This window comes from Canis lupus, chromosome 7 (genome assembly GCF_011100685.1).
Source record: "Canis lupus familiaris isolate Mischka breed German Shepherd chromosome 7, alternate assembly UU_Cfam_GSD_1.0, whole genome shotgun sequence".
NCBI classification, from domain to species: Eukaryota; Metazoa; Chordata; class Mammalia; order Carnivora; family Canidae; genus Canis; species Canis lupus.
In genome coordinates, this window is record NC_049228.1 from 41,492,900 (window position 1) to 41,507,248 (window position 14,349).

At 53.8% G+C, this 14,349-nt stretch overlaps 1 long non-coding RNA gene across 4 annotated transcripts; it reads left to right on the forward strand.

Moving 5' to 3' along the window:
* Positions 1–5,908: 5,908 nt before the first annotated feature.
* LOC119876445 lies at positions 5,909–14,019 on the forward strand. 4 transcript variants are annotated; one of them, XR_005362355.1, is made up of 4 exons: positions 5,909–7,693; positions 8,489–9,107; positions 11,373–11,482; positions 13,691–14,019. It is a non-coding gene; the product is annotated as an uncharacterized LOC119876445 (long non-coding RNA). The 4 variants fall into 4 exon arrangements; XR_005362356.1 differs by lacking the exon at positions 8,489–9,107 and having other exon boundaries at positions 5,909–7,282; positions 7,379–7,693; XR_005362357.1 differs by lacking the exon at positions 8,489–9,107 and having other exon boundaries at positions 5,909–7,282; positions 7,406–7,693.
* Positions 14,020–14,349: the final 330 nt, after the last annotated feature.

A 14,349-nucleotide genomic window follows, 5' to 3' on the forward strand; every position in this document is an offset into this window, starting at 1 on the left:
AAAATAACCCCATACACTGCGCAGAGGGCCCAGGGAGAGCTGGCCGCATGGGCGGGCGGGCGGGGGAGGCCTACGCGAGTGGCTGGGGACGTGAGGACCCCCGGGCCGCGTGGGCGAGAGGAGGAGCCGGTGGCCCGCGGGCCTCAAGACCGCACCCCAACCTGGGCCCGCGCAGGTAGGAGGCGCCGCCGGGTTCCCGGTTCCCGTTAGCTAGATGCTCCGTCTTCGCCCAGAGCTGGGAGGAGGCCAGAAAGAGGCGGGGTGGTTCCTCCTCAGGATGGGGCCTTTCTGGACCAAATGTAGAGTGGGCCCCTGCGGGGGAAGCTGTTCTGAGGCAGAGCTCCGTTGAAATCTAGTTGTGGGGTTATTTGGGACCGTGCCTGGGGCTCCCAAACCAGGCGTCTCCCGTGGGTGCCGGTGAACAGCTTTCCGCAGGCTATCCACAGCTCTTGCTGGGGTGGGAGGCTTTGGGGGAGCCCCTTCCCTCCTCTGGAAGAGAAAAGGAAAGAGCAAAGGCCCTACCTGGGGTTTTTGCTTTCATCTGCTTCCCTGAAGCCAAGTAGGTCTACCTGGCTGGGGTGAGAGCTGAGAATGGCAGAGTGGAGATGAGCCGCGGAGGAACTGGAGGTACAGGCTGGGTTCTGGGGCCCTGGGGTGCAGAGGATTTCTCAGCTCCCTTGTTCACACTCTTTACTCTCTCTGACCCAGGACCTGGGTCTGATGTCTTGAAAAGCTTCTCATGCCATCTTTGTCTTCATTGATCAAATGGGTTGAGTTGGGGTCTTTTAGGACATCTTCCCTTCCCATCCCATCCTCACTCTCTTAGAAATCATCTCCAGGAGCAAATGGCCTCAAGGAGCTCAAACACAAAGGAATTTGTAGCTTAGTATTTATGCTGCCCAGAGAAATCAAAGAATTAGATTAATCAGGGCCTTTCCTAAAAGAATCCATTTATCTGAGCTGACCTAAATATTTTAAGCAAAAGCATTTGGGTGCAGTTGAGAGGAGGGTGGTCTAGAGTCACTTGGTAGAATAAAACTAAATGTAGCAAGGCCCCACTGACTTTACTTCCTCTCCCGGGTCTATCCCCCACCACCTGGCAGGAGTGCAGGAGTGCAGGGCTAGAAAGAGGACAGGACAACTGGACAAAATGACCTTGTAGTGACTCCAGTTCCCTGTGTTAATTTACAGTTTCCTCCAGGAGCTGATTTTATAGCTAGGAGATTATGATTCAATTATATATTATGTGGGAGAAATATTGGGGAACCAAACTAAAACAGCAGGCTTCCAAGTGCCTAGAGCACACGTTTCCTCCCTTCGGGGGTTTGGAGGAAGGAGAGATTAACCGCCTCTCGATTTTTCAGCTGTTTGGAATTTGGTATTTTTGGAGGGAGACAGTGGAGACAGGATTAGGGAGAAAGGGAGCAGGTTTGGGCAGGGACTGAGAATCCCTAACAGCACAGGGTACCTCCTGGTAACAGCCTCTGTCTCTCTGCCTCTCTTTGATCCTCCAACACTGAGGAGGCTGCTATTAACCCCATTTTACAGATGAGGAACCACAGACCCCAGCATGTACCTGATGTTATTCAATAGTTTCAACCCCCGGTGGGGGGACAAGAGGGATGAGTGAGAAGGGAGGGTATCTGCGCTTCAGGGGAAGGGGAAGGTCCAGGAGAAGAGACCTCAGGCCTGGTTGTGACAGGAGGAGAAGCACCAAGAAAGACAAGCCCTTTTTTTCTTTTTTCTTTTTAACTCTTCATGCAGCTGGTTGGAAATGTGCATATGGGATCTGCTGAGACTCATCTACATAAGACTTAGAACTTATATTTTAGCCACAGTGGGTTTATGTTGTTATTGTGGGATCCCCCATCAGCACATCTGACCACTGGCTCTCCAAAGGAGAATAGAGGGGCTAAGGGAGCACGTGGGTGGAGAGTTTACACCCTATAGAACAAGCATTCCCTCCTTCCAGGGAGAGGCCAGGAGGGACATAGTGGCCAGGAGGGATGTGGTGGGTGAGTGTGTGCTGCCTTATGTGTACATGTGGTGGTGCACATGGCTGTGTGGGCAGGGCTGTCAGGGAAATGATGGGTGCCTGTGCTGGGAGCTGCGTCTACTCATGAGGGTGAGAACCCAAGTGACCTGGCTTGAGGTTGGATGTGTGTGACCCATCCACAGTGGGCAGGAAGCTTGGCTGTAAGATCAGGGATGCCTGACTATGCATAAGCATAAATCCACTAGAGGAACAGACGCTCTGGGATATGGGAGGGTTTACCAAATGCAGACATCACAGTGACACCCCCGAGTCCTGCCGTCTGCATCCTCCAACTTTTATACCAGGTAATACCTCCTCCACTGAACGCACTTGGAGAACTGATGGTGTGGGGGTGCAGGGAGGCTGGCTCCAAAGGGGCTCAAAAGAGCCTCACCACTCACCAGTTAGCAAATTTCTTCCTTGGTACCATCACACTTCTGTGTCCACGAGTTTTTAGTTTTATTCTTCAGATCTTGCAACATCTACCCATTCCTACTGGGAAACAGGTTCTAAGCTGGTTTCTTTCCCCATTTTCCTCCCTCAGTCTCATTCTCATGCCTTCCTACTGAATTCTGAATCCAAGAGTTCAAAGGCAATTTTCTTCTAAATATCTGACTCAAGTTTTGATTACCACCCACAACCTCACCCTGGGTCAGATTTTCCCCAATATGCAGCATTGAAAGTTTTCCCCAGCCACAAGCATCATCTCTGAGCTTCCAATGTTTATATAAGGGGGAGAAGAATGTATGCCCTCAGGACCGTTACATGGAGCAAAGAAGTCTATGTAAAAGATCTTATAATACATTATGATATCCATGGGCGAAGAGTAATTCTTAAGCTACAGTTTAGAACAATAATCTGAAAATATACGGTTGATCTCAGGATGCAAAGAGGACAGCTCTTTGGTATGTTCTTGACTGAGGATCTCAACACATTTAAACTTGAGGAAGATCCTCCTTTCCCAGCTTTGGAGCTAAGGAGGCACTCCTGGGGACCTGGAAAGGCAGTGTCTGAAGTTTCGGAGGAAGAGGAACAGTCCTTGGGAAGCCCCTTAAGGGAAGAGGCTAGAGTCCATGGGGCAGAAGGGCCATCACGTTTTCTCTTCTTAACAGTCCCTATCACCTATTGGAAGGGTACTTAGGATTGGTAAACTGACTTACATAGAGAAATATGGCATGGGTAAATGATAATTCCAAGTTTATTCCATTAAGTTTCTAGAATTACTAAAAATACAGTTTATTTGGGTAAAGGACCAGTTAGGAATGGGTATAATTAACAAACCAAATGGAGACCTACCTGCCTATCAGTGTGCAGACTTTTCTTTGACACTGAACAACTTTAAGAAGGGGTGTTTTCTCTCTTCCCTCCCAGTCTGCCACCTCCCTGAATGCCAAATTAGTCCCCAAGGTTGGTAACCTGCCAGAGAAGCACAGGCCCCTCTGCATTCTTCTGGGTCTGGAAGTCCTGCTTGAAGTCTGCACTTCCCAAGGTTTGGGAACTAGGATATTCTGATACTTATGTCTTCACCTCATTCCCACCCCAATGTTTTGGGCACAGATCAACCTTTTCACCTTCCTTCCTTTGCTATTGAGACCTCGGAGATCTTGGGGGGCTGTGGCACTATCTCATCCAGAGGCAGAGTGTGCCAGCTTCCCTAGGAGACAAATGCATTTAGGTTAATGCTTTAAAATCATTGGAGGGAAGGAGTAGACAAAACCATGAAAACATTCTTGGAGCTTTGAGGAAAATGAGAAGCAGGATTATGGAAGGTAAAGGTGTGTAGGTGCATATTTAGATAGGAGAGACATGAGAGAAATGGGGAACCCTTCCTTGCCACCCAGGCTCTCCCAAAGCTCAGAGTGACACCCCCCCTGCCTGCCCTAATCCCCCCATTAAGGCTGCTCTGAGTTTGTTATGACAGCAGCTGAAGGCCGCTGAATTGCTGTTTGCTGTGTCTGCTAATTGGACTGAAGGGTTGGGATCTGGACACTGAAAGAGACCATTGTTGCTGTTTACCTTCTACAATTGCCTCCCTGGGGGACCTTTTGGGTGAAGGGGAGCAGCATGCCCTCAGGGTCATTGCACCCATGCTCTGTCTCTGCACAAGGGACTGTGGTGGGAAGACAGTTCATCTCATTGCCTGATGTCACTGAGATGATTTGAGCTTCCACAGCACACAGGAGACAAGCTCAACACCTGAGTCAGTCTCCCATCCAGATCAGGCCACCAGGAGTTCCCAGGAGAGGGATGTTAGATGTTGGTCCTCCTCATCCCTATTCATTCCCTACTTCTTCAGGGGCCCTAGATTTGCTGCGCCCTCCAGCTGATCAGATTTAACCCCTGTACTTTTTCTTACATGCCTTCTTCCAGGCCAGTGATTCTCGACATGGTTATGTACTAAAATCACCTGGGGAGGTTTTATTTTATTTTTTTAAAGTACTGAACTATGTACTTTGTTTTTTTTTTAAGATTTATTTATGTATTCATTCAAAGAGAGCAAGAGAGAGGCAGAGACACAGGCAGAGAGAGAAGCAGGCTCCATGCAGGAAGCCCGATGTGGGACTCGATCCCAGGTCTCCAGGATCACACCCCGGGCTGCAGGCGGCGCCAAACCGCTGCGCCACCTGGGGAGGTTTAAAAAAAAAAACAAAAAAACAAACAAACAAACAAACAAAAACTGATGCATGGGTCGAGTTCCAGATGGATGAAATCAAAGTATCCTGGAATGAGGCCTAGGCATAGGTATCATTTAAAAGTTCCCTGGGTATTTCTAATGTGCATCTAGGGATAAGAACCACGGGTGCAGACTTACCCCTCTGCCCGGGTGACAGACAGACAGACACACACACACACACACACACACACACACACACACATGCACCTGTGCACACGCCCCTAGGCACACACAGTTTCCCTTTCCTACCTTCCCTACCTTTCCTCTCGAGCTCTCCATATCTAATACTGTGGGACAGATTGTGTATCTGCATATGTCTATCTTTCTCATCTTTATTACTAAATTCCTTATGGGAACCTTAGAATTTCAGGTGGAATTTAGAGATCTGCATCCTGTCAACTCCCTCAACCTGAGCTCTTCCCCAAGGGCAGGAACTATGACTCTATCTCCTGGCGGATTTCCAAATAGGATTCAGGTGAAGACTGAGCTAATCGAGGACTCTTAAGTCCTTGGGAATGAAGGAGATGTTCAGAGTTGCACTGACTCCTGGGCTCTTCCTCCACCACCCCCCAGTCCCGAAGTCGTATTGGCAAGTTGGAGATCTTCAGAGAGGAGAAACTTTCTTCAGGGATATCTGCCCCTTTACTTACAGCTTCCAAATGTTTCTGCTTCTTTTCTTCCCTCCAGCTTCCTACCTGGGGCGGGTGGGTGCTCGCCCACCCTCCCGCCCTCTTTCCTCTCCACTCGTGAGCCAGAGCCGCATCCAGCACCACGGACAGCTCCCTGACGGTGAGTAGGACGGCAGCGCAGGCCCCCTCCGGGAGAGGGGGAGGGGCCTTCTGTCTGTCTCTAGATTGTGAAATCGGTGGGAATTGTTTGCAGGCAGCCTTAGAGTCTCAGGAAGAGGAAAAGGCTGAGGGCAGTTGGCATTCCATCTTCAGGAAATTGCATTTGTCCTCTTTGGTGAGTCTGAGTGAGGGGCCGCTGCCGCAGCAGGAGGGGTGAGAGTTAGACCTCAGAAAGTATTTAACCTAAGGTCTTGTGAAAGCAGGTAGAGCTAGAATGAGCCTCAGCCCTATATTCCTCATTTTACAGATCCCAAGAGAGTGAAGGAGTTATGACCAAGGTCACTCAGCTGGGTAGTGGAAATGCCAAGATGCAGCCTCCTGAACTCCAGCCTGGCCCTGCCTACGGTGTCGTATATATCCTGCATGGGCCTCCCAGCCTGAGTTGGGAGGAGCAGACCTAATGCTGGCAGGGAGGGTTCATAGGTTGTCCTCGTACAGAAAAGGACAGAATGCATGTCTGGACATGTGAGGTGTCCACACAAGCCAGGAAGAGATGGGACTGGCTAGTATCTCTGTCCGAGGAGCTTTGGAGGGGAGGCCTCAGACAGAAGCACAGGGACACCTAGTGTAGCTGGCAAGCTCACAGGAGAAAAGGCAAGGGGGCAACCATCTGCCAGGGCACAGAGGCCAGCCGATGGCCACAAGGAGTCTCCAGAGGCCAGCAAGAGTCACACAAACTGGAACAGGGCCTGGGAAAGGCCCTTCTGTGTGCCCAGGCCTGCTTCTCCAACACCGGGAGCCCAGAAACAAAGGGGCCATTCTCTCTAGGATGTGATGCTGCCATCTCCGGCTGGCAGTGCCAGGTGGTGGGGGCATCAGGGGGTGTCAATCTATTATCCCCCCCTCAACTCTTAGGTCCTCTGGGGCTGGATGTTGGGGAGGTGGGTGTTCCATGCTGTTTCCATGGCAACCTCCCCAACCCCCACTTTCCTAAGCACAAAGAGAGACAGCTTTCACCCCCACCCCCAGGAAGAACCTGGGTCTGGTTGGGAATCTTCCCTTGGGAATCCTCCTTTCTGATGCACAAGCCTTGGCATGCATGAGCATCACCCTCTTTTCAGCACTGGAGCCGAGCTGTACAGGCAGAGAGGCTGGTGCATCCAGAGACTCTGGGAAGGTTGTGCGAGTGAGCAGCAGTCCCTTATACTTAACCGCTCTCCCCGCAATCTCTCCTGTCCCTCACTTACCACCCAGGCCAGTCTGAGCCGAAGTGACAGAGGCCTTGACCTTCTAGTCTTTCCCAGAAGTGAGGGACACCCTGCTACCTCCAGCAAGCCTCCAGGCTGTGGGAACGGGAGAAGAGGAGGGGGTCATCGCTGCCACCCTCCATCTGCACCCTCCACCATTACTCATTAGGCATTCTGCCCCCTCCTTCCGCTCGTTAAGCCTGATTTGCATACATTTGCATAATACAACTCATTTGCATTCCAGGAGGCTCATGGTAGGAGCCAGGAAAAAAGGGGAGGAGAAGAGAGAGAAAAGGGGAGAGATTTTGTTTTCATCAAAGTGTGTGGGGGGGGAGGTGGCAGGAAGAGGACAGAAATAAAAACTCACACTACTTTCTTTCTTCCCTTCTGTCGCCCCTCCCTGAGCTGTACTCAGATGCCAAAGAGAGATGCCAAGGGGCCAGCTTTTCTGTCCTTTTTTGTCTTGCTTCCTCTGGCCTTGGCTCCCCAGCCTGGCCCCCCACCTTGCTGGGCTCAGGCTTCAGGAAGAGAGAGACGGGTAGGAGGCACTGCTGTGGGAACGGAAGCAGAGGGAGAGGGAGAGGGAGAGGGAGAGGGAGACCGAGACCGAGACCGAGACCGCCATCTCATGCAGCTGCCCTAAGATGGCCACCTCTGACAGGTGGATGGACACAGCGGCGGCGGGCCGGCCAGAACATGGAGGAGTCTTCCTGCCAGTGGAGTTGGGAAGAGAGGATGAGAGAGAGGAAGGCAGGAGGAGTGAGACATGGCAGCCCGAAAGGAGGATGAGCCCGGCACGGGAGCAGGGCTGGGGGAGAGGCCTTCCTTCCTTCCAGACCCCTGGTGAACACCGGTGGTCAGAGGCCTTGACGAAGGATCTGATGGACTGTGGGTGACGGACGTATACTGGAGGGGTCAGAAGTGGGCGTCTCAGCAGGAGGAAGTAGAGGTGAGGACCCCTGCCAGCGTGAGGGTCTCTCTGGGGCCTCCAAGGGCTGCTGTGTACCCGAGATGAAGCTTCCAGTCTTCTCTGCCCAGCCCAGCAGTCTGGCTTCATGTTTGTGACTCTGCCAAAGCTGCGCCCTGACGGCCACCCACAGCTCCTACACGAGTTCACCCGTCCCCACTCAGGCTGGGCAACCCATGCAAAGCATTTCCTGCGGGTGTCATCCTGCCTGCTCCTGTGGCCTTTGGGTCTCCTGTGACATCCTTGCTTATGTGCTTGTTCAGTCCTCCAGGTTGGCCAGGTCTCCATTCATGAGTGCTCCCTAGGGTTCTGCAGACCTGCTAGTGTATCACATCTGGCCTTCTAGATGCTCTCCCACTTTGCTGGCTCTGGCCTCCCTGAACTCCACATATGTCCCCTAACTGCTCTCTGTGCTCCCACCCTTAGCTCCAGGGGTAAAAGGCTGGAGGGGTGCACCTGCTGGGTTGATGCCCAGGCCCCAGCTGCCAGGAGGGCTCCCGTGCTTGAGGCCTCCATAGTGGTACATAAGCCAACCTCCCTCCATAATTCGCCAGTGGCCACACCCCAGACACTCAGAGGCTCAGCACTGTGTTTCCAGCCTGGCCGTGCTCCTGCTAGTCTGCCTCCACCGCTGGTGTCACCAAACTCCTCAAGTCACATCAGGTGCAGACCCTCCCCCTCCACAGCACCAGAGTCAAGACCCATCTCTTCCTCCTTTGTAGTAGCTCTCACACCCATACCTTCCTTTCCCTTAACCCTGCCTCTCTGTCCGCTCAGTCCATCTACAGGCATTTACCGAGCACCTGCTGAGTGCCAGGGGCTGTGTGAAGACAAAGGTGGGATACAGGGCTGCCCCGAGGAGGTAGTGGGAAGGTTGACCTGTGCCAGATGTTGCAGGGGCATGGGGCAGGGCAGTGAGGCATGGCCTCCTGGAGGGGCCCAAGGAGAAGTGGTGAGATAAAGGTAGACAGGGTGTTGTTAAGTCCAAGGCCTGAGGGAGTTGGTGGTGGAGAGTGGACAGGCAGGGAGGCAGGAAACAGGCTATTATGGGGGTGGGCTGTCCATTATGGGGACTCTGGGCTAGAAGGTGATAGGACATGGAGGCAAAAGTGGGTTATGAAGAGCCTTAGGGGCCCCACCAGGGAGTACCGGGGAGTTGGCTGACAGCCTCAGAGATGCTGGGTGCAGGGTGTGGCTGGGGAGCAGGAGGGACCAGGGCACCGCATCTAGCTGCCCACTCCGTCCAGTGCCCAACTAGACATTTCACTGGCTCTCGGTTAGTTCTGCAAATGAAGGACCAGATGAAAGGCCTGGGAGCCACCCAGGGAAGGGTCTCCGGCTCTTTCCCTAGACTTGCTCCGCCACCACATGCATGCCGCATGCCACCTGCACGCAGGTAGGCTGATGGGGGCTCTCTGGGAGGAGACGTGGAGAAGCCAGGGTTGGTGCCTAACACAGGTGTCCCAGGGTCAGCTGAGGACTGGAGAAGAGAGGGCACTCAGTCCTGGAGAGTCCCTAGAAGAGGGGGTGAGGGAGGGGTGGCAGGTGGGCCAGGGCTCTGAGGGGATCTCTCCTGGAGAAAGGCGGTGGGAGGCTAGAGAGGCAGCTAAGGAGGTGAGGTGCTGCTGCTGGCCTCTGGGGGGAGGGAAGTGGGGGTGCCGGCCCCTGCCCCTCCCCCAGGCCCAGCCTCTGCACAAAGGCTTCTCTGTGAGTGGCTGTGGAAGTGGCCCTGTCAGGTGAGGAGGCTTAGCTCCCAGGGCCCACAGCGTGGATGGAAGGGGGTTGGAGGAGGGGAGAAAGCCAGATCTGGGAAGGAAATGGAGAAGCTGAGATCTGACCAGGCTCTCACAGTGACAGGCTCAGGACAGGCTCCCCTCCACAATCCTCTCAGGCCCCATAGGCCCCCACCCCCTGCACCAAGGCCCTGCTGCCAGCCTTCTTCCCCACTATAACTCCCATCATGCCAGGCCCTTCAGCCACCCTTCCCCAAGCCAGCCTTTCCAATGTGCTTCCAGCTCCTGTACCCCCTTTGCCCCCGGGAGTGCTGCCTGAGACTCTACCCAGTCTTGTGTGTGGGGGGGGTTCTTTCCTGGCCTGATCCCAGTGTCACCTATTGCTTACCAGCAGCGTGGATAGAACTTCTCTCCCACCTCCCATGCTTTGCTGTGAACTTATCCTTTTAATAAATGTTTGGGTCTGGGGCATTGGAAGCAATAGAATGACAGCAACCCCAGCAAGCCCGAGGTTGCTCACAGATTTGGTAGAAGGGCTCCATCCACAGGATGGACTACAGAGGGAGGTTTTGGTTGTTGACGCTGGAATCAGACAGGCTGGTCAAGAGGCAAATGTGAAATATTCCCTCCTTTCCTAGCTAGGTGACCTTAAGCTTCCCTCCTTTCCTAGCTAGGTGACCTTAAGCAAGTCACTTAATGTCTTTGGATCCTGACTTCCTTCCACAGTTACCCTGAGGAACCAGATGGGTCTGTGTGAACCAGGGTGTTTTGTAAGGTTGTATGCAGATATCCAGGGCAAATTCTAGAAGGGACTAAGAGTTAGAAGGCCCATTGCAGGTAGGTGGGGACAGTCAGGGCAGGCTTCCATGTTCCCAAATGAGGGCATGAGTGCTGGGGAGGAGAGTGAGGGGCTGGGTGCTGTCTGTGCTGAAGGCCTGCCTGGGAAGCATGGCTGGGCTCCATGCACTCGCTGGAGCTCTCATGCATGGTCACCAGCAGGCGAGCATCTTACCACCTAGATGGTAGACTGCGTGGCCACAGCTTCTGTCATCCTTCTCAGGAAGAACTTCCTGCTGGCCTGGTGTAAACACTAACAATCTTGCAGGGAGTGGGGTTGAAGTTCCCCCACATTGCCCTAACCTTGTGGCCCTCATCTCAGCGTTCTCCGAGAAAACACTGGCCAGACATTGGGACCCTCCAGTGAGTGGACACAAAATGGTGCCTCCAAGCCCTGCCGCCCTGGAGTCTGGCAAGTCCCCAATTTTATGTTCCTCAGCATTGTCAGGAGTGAGCTAAATTCAGGCTTATCCAGATCCCTCAGCCCATGGGCCAGCAAGACTTTGAGCAGCAGGGTCTTTTGTCTCCAAGTGGTCATTCCTTGTTGTACAAGCAAGAGCTGGGGGGGAGGCCTGGTTCTGGCATCATACCCCACAGATAGAGAGGAGCCTCTAGGTTTACAGAAGGGACCAGGCGGAGGCTGGCATATGGAGGGAGAGCCCTGGGCACAGGGACATGAGCCTCACTCGGCCAGGGCTACCTTCTGCTGGGTTTGTCCATCTGGCACCAGCTGGCTTTCCAGCACTGCCCCCACAATCAACCGGACTCCTTCTGCTGCTGTTGCCATAGCAATTGGCTGCCATCTTGTACTCAGGGCACTACTTCCTATCTGGATCTTCCCATGGGGCTCCTGAAGGATGGGAGATAGGTCTCCAGGGATTTATCCCTTCCTCCTGACCACCGTCCAATAAAAATTAATATTAACATATGATTTTTTAAAAATAGCCAAGGTGGAGGCCAACTGTATGTCTGGCTCTGTGCACAATACTTCGTGTGTATTATTTCACATGCCCGAGAACACATTGATGTTATAAGTGTAAGACGTTTGCACTCAGTTTCGTGTTTCTGTAACAGGCTTTTCCTCTCTCCAGCCAGGAAATTCCAGAATCCTGCCTGCCCCTGTCTGGGGACGTCCTTCCCAAGGTCTTATGGAGATCTGTACTGCAGAAGTACCGTTGGCTTGACGTGGCCAATCTGAGAGGTAAGGAACATGTTCCCTGCGGTGTGAGTCATTTTTTGAGCTTTCTGGACTATGGCTGTTGGCACAGGAAACAGACTTGGCCGATGTGGTGATGTCCCAGTGCCCCTTAAAGACCTGGGGACCCAAATGTAAAATCTTTTGTTTAGAGGGGTGCCTGGCTGGCTCCATCAGCAGAGCATGTGTCTCTCCATCTCATGGTCCGTTCTGAGTTCAAGCCCTATGCTGGTTGTGGAGCCTACTTACAATAATAATAATAATAATAATAATAATAAATAAAATCTTGTGTAGAGAAGGGGAGTCAGTGTCACAAAATGCTTTGAAATTCCCCTTCCTTGCCCCCATCCCCACCCACAGAGAGAGGCAAGAGCCAGAGGCCACTGGAAAGTGAGAGTTTCCCAGGCCCTCAGGTTTGGGGGGCCCCCCAGGAAAGAGGTCTCCTTGCTCCTGCCTTCAGGGAGGTTCCAACAGGATCCCTGAGAGATCTTGACATGGTGAGGACTCCCTCCCTCTGGAGCCCAAGCAAAAGGCAGAGAATGGTCACCTTGACCTAGAGGGGTATCCCCAGGGGATTCAGAGCAGGGGCCAGCTTTGCTGGGGGAATCTCAAATGAGAAGCAGGTGGGGAGAGAAAGAAGGCCATTCTCCACTCTGAGGCAGGGTGGGCTGGCAGGGAGGGGCTGGGGATGATTTACGACATCATTGTTTCCCCGCCCCCCCTTCCCAGCCCCCTGCTACCGGATGGTTGCTAGGAGATGCTGGCTATCTGTGTCTGGGCTGGGAGGGCGGAGCAGCAGAGATGGCTCCATCTGGACCCCTCCTCCCCCACAGGGGGGTGCTTGGAGCCTCACCCACCACCCCTCCCCAGGCTCCAACACACACCTCGTTGTCCCCCCAATCCAGCCAGCCTGGGGCTTGTGGGACTCCCCAGCAGGCTGAGGGTCTGGAGCCAGGAAGGCTACAGTAGGGGGGACAGTGTTTGTGTGCAGGGAGAGGCTGACAGTCTTGGCTGGGTACCAGGAGCAACACCTCACCTTGCGGCATTGGGGGCCAGGCCAGGTCAAAGGGGTAGGGAAGTCGGGGCCTCAAGGAGCCCAGGTTTGAGGGAGACTGAATCCTTACCTGCGGGGAGCTGCCAGTAGGATAGGTGATGGGTGAGGCAAATGTACCATCCCCAGTACAACCTGAGACAAGGTCCATGGCCCGTTAGGCCTGCTGTAGGGTAGTGGATGAATCAAGGTCAGTGGGAGGGCGGTGGCTGAGGCTGGACCACCCCATCCGAGTGGAGGAGGGCAGTGGAGGGGCATGGTTCACAGCCCCTCCTCTTCCCCAGATTCTCTTTTCAGATTTGAAAGCCCTTGGAGAAGTCAGGTAGGGTGAACTTTAGGGACCCCCCAAGAGCTGCTATGAGCAGGACAGGGATGCTGTGCCAATGGTCCTGCTCTCAATGCCAGATTTCCTTGTAGCCCTTGCTGATCTTTTTCCTTCCTAGTTAAGGCTTCCATCCACCCCAGGAAGGAGGGAATTGACCTGGATTCACACCCACGGCTCGGGCAAGCCAGACCCCCTCTCTTCTCTATCTTTCAACGGGCCTGGAAACTGGGTGGTACTGCCCCCAACTTTGCAAAGGTGCAATCAGGGCCCCAGGAAGGACATGTAAAGGGCCCCGAGTCAGGGAGCTAGTAAGTTGGGCTGGGCTTCAGATGGGGCCTGGTGGGTCCCCTGCACAAGCTCCCTCCCTCCCTGGGCCCTGGCGGAACAGGCTCCTAATACATTCAAGGGCCAGAATGGCGGGGACCTCCAAGCAAGTTCTCAGGTGCTGACCCGGAGGGATGTGAAAACCCATCCTTATGAGTGAAGACAGGACTAGGGAAGAGGCTACAGTTGCTGTGGAAGCCACCTGAGTAGTCCCAGGTTGGTCCTGGGCCAAGGGAAGCAGGTCCCCCACCTTCAGGCACATCCCCTGGGCCACAGCTTAACCTCTTACCTGCTGGGGATCTGAGTTCCCCACCTGTCATGGCCCTGGGTAGAGCTCCTGTAAGAGATGCCCAGACTCAGCCCTTTGTCGTGGGGCCTCCCCAGGCCCTTGCCTTTCTGGTGGAGGGGAGCCCCAAGGACTGCTGGATGCTCTCCCTGGAATTTTGTCCTCTGCCTCCTGCCAAGGTCTCTATCCAAAGAGAATCTTTTTCACTCTTGACATTTTTTTTTTCAGACCAAAAAGAAGGACCTATTTCACCCAGGTGGTGTGGGTTCCCTCTGAGAAGCCTTCCTAGGTTGACCAAAGGATGAGGCGAATACTCCAGCAAGCTGACTGGCTGCTCCAGGAAGCCTCTGAGCATGATGGACGTGGCATGGCCCTAGCTCCAGCCTGGCTGCCCATTATGTTGGAGCCACCTGGAGACGGCTTCCTTGTACCCATGCTCCCGTGTCAACAGCTGTCCACCGTGGCCCACCCCAGTCCCTCCAGTATTGTCTGAGTCGCTATCCTCTGAGATGGAGGTCCCATCTCATGTCTAATAAAGACTCCTGAATGTTGACCCAGTCCTGGTGGTAGTGATGTACCTGGGCAGGGTTGGGAAGGGAGGGTTCCCTCCAAGAGACCCACCACTGCAGCAGAAGAAGGAAGCCATGTGTGGGGTGGAGTGGGGACTGGGGGCTTCCTTGGCTCCTTCCACCTTTCTCAGCCATCCCAAGACTCCTGGCAGTGCCACCCAGGCTCTGGTCATCCCCAACTCAGAGTGATGGGCAGGTGCTTGCAGCATCCCAATCCCAAGGGTGGGATTGCCTATGTGCGAGATCACTGGGTGGCCTTCTCTCCTCCACAAAGGGGCCCTTCTTCACAAATGTCCTCCCGTGTTTGAACAGACCACA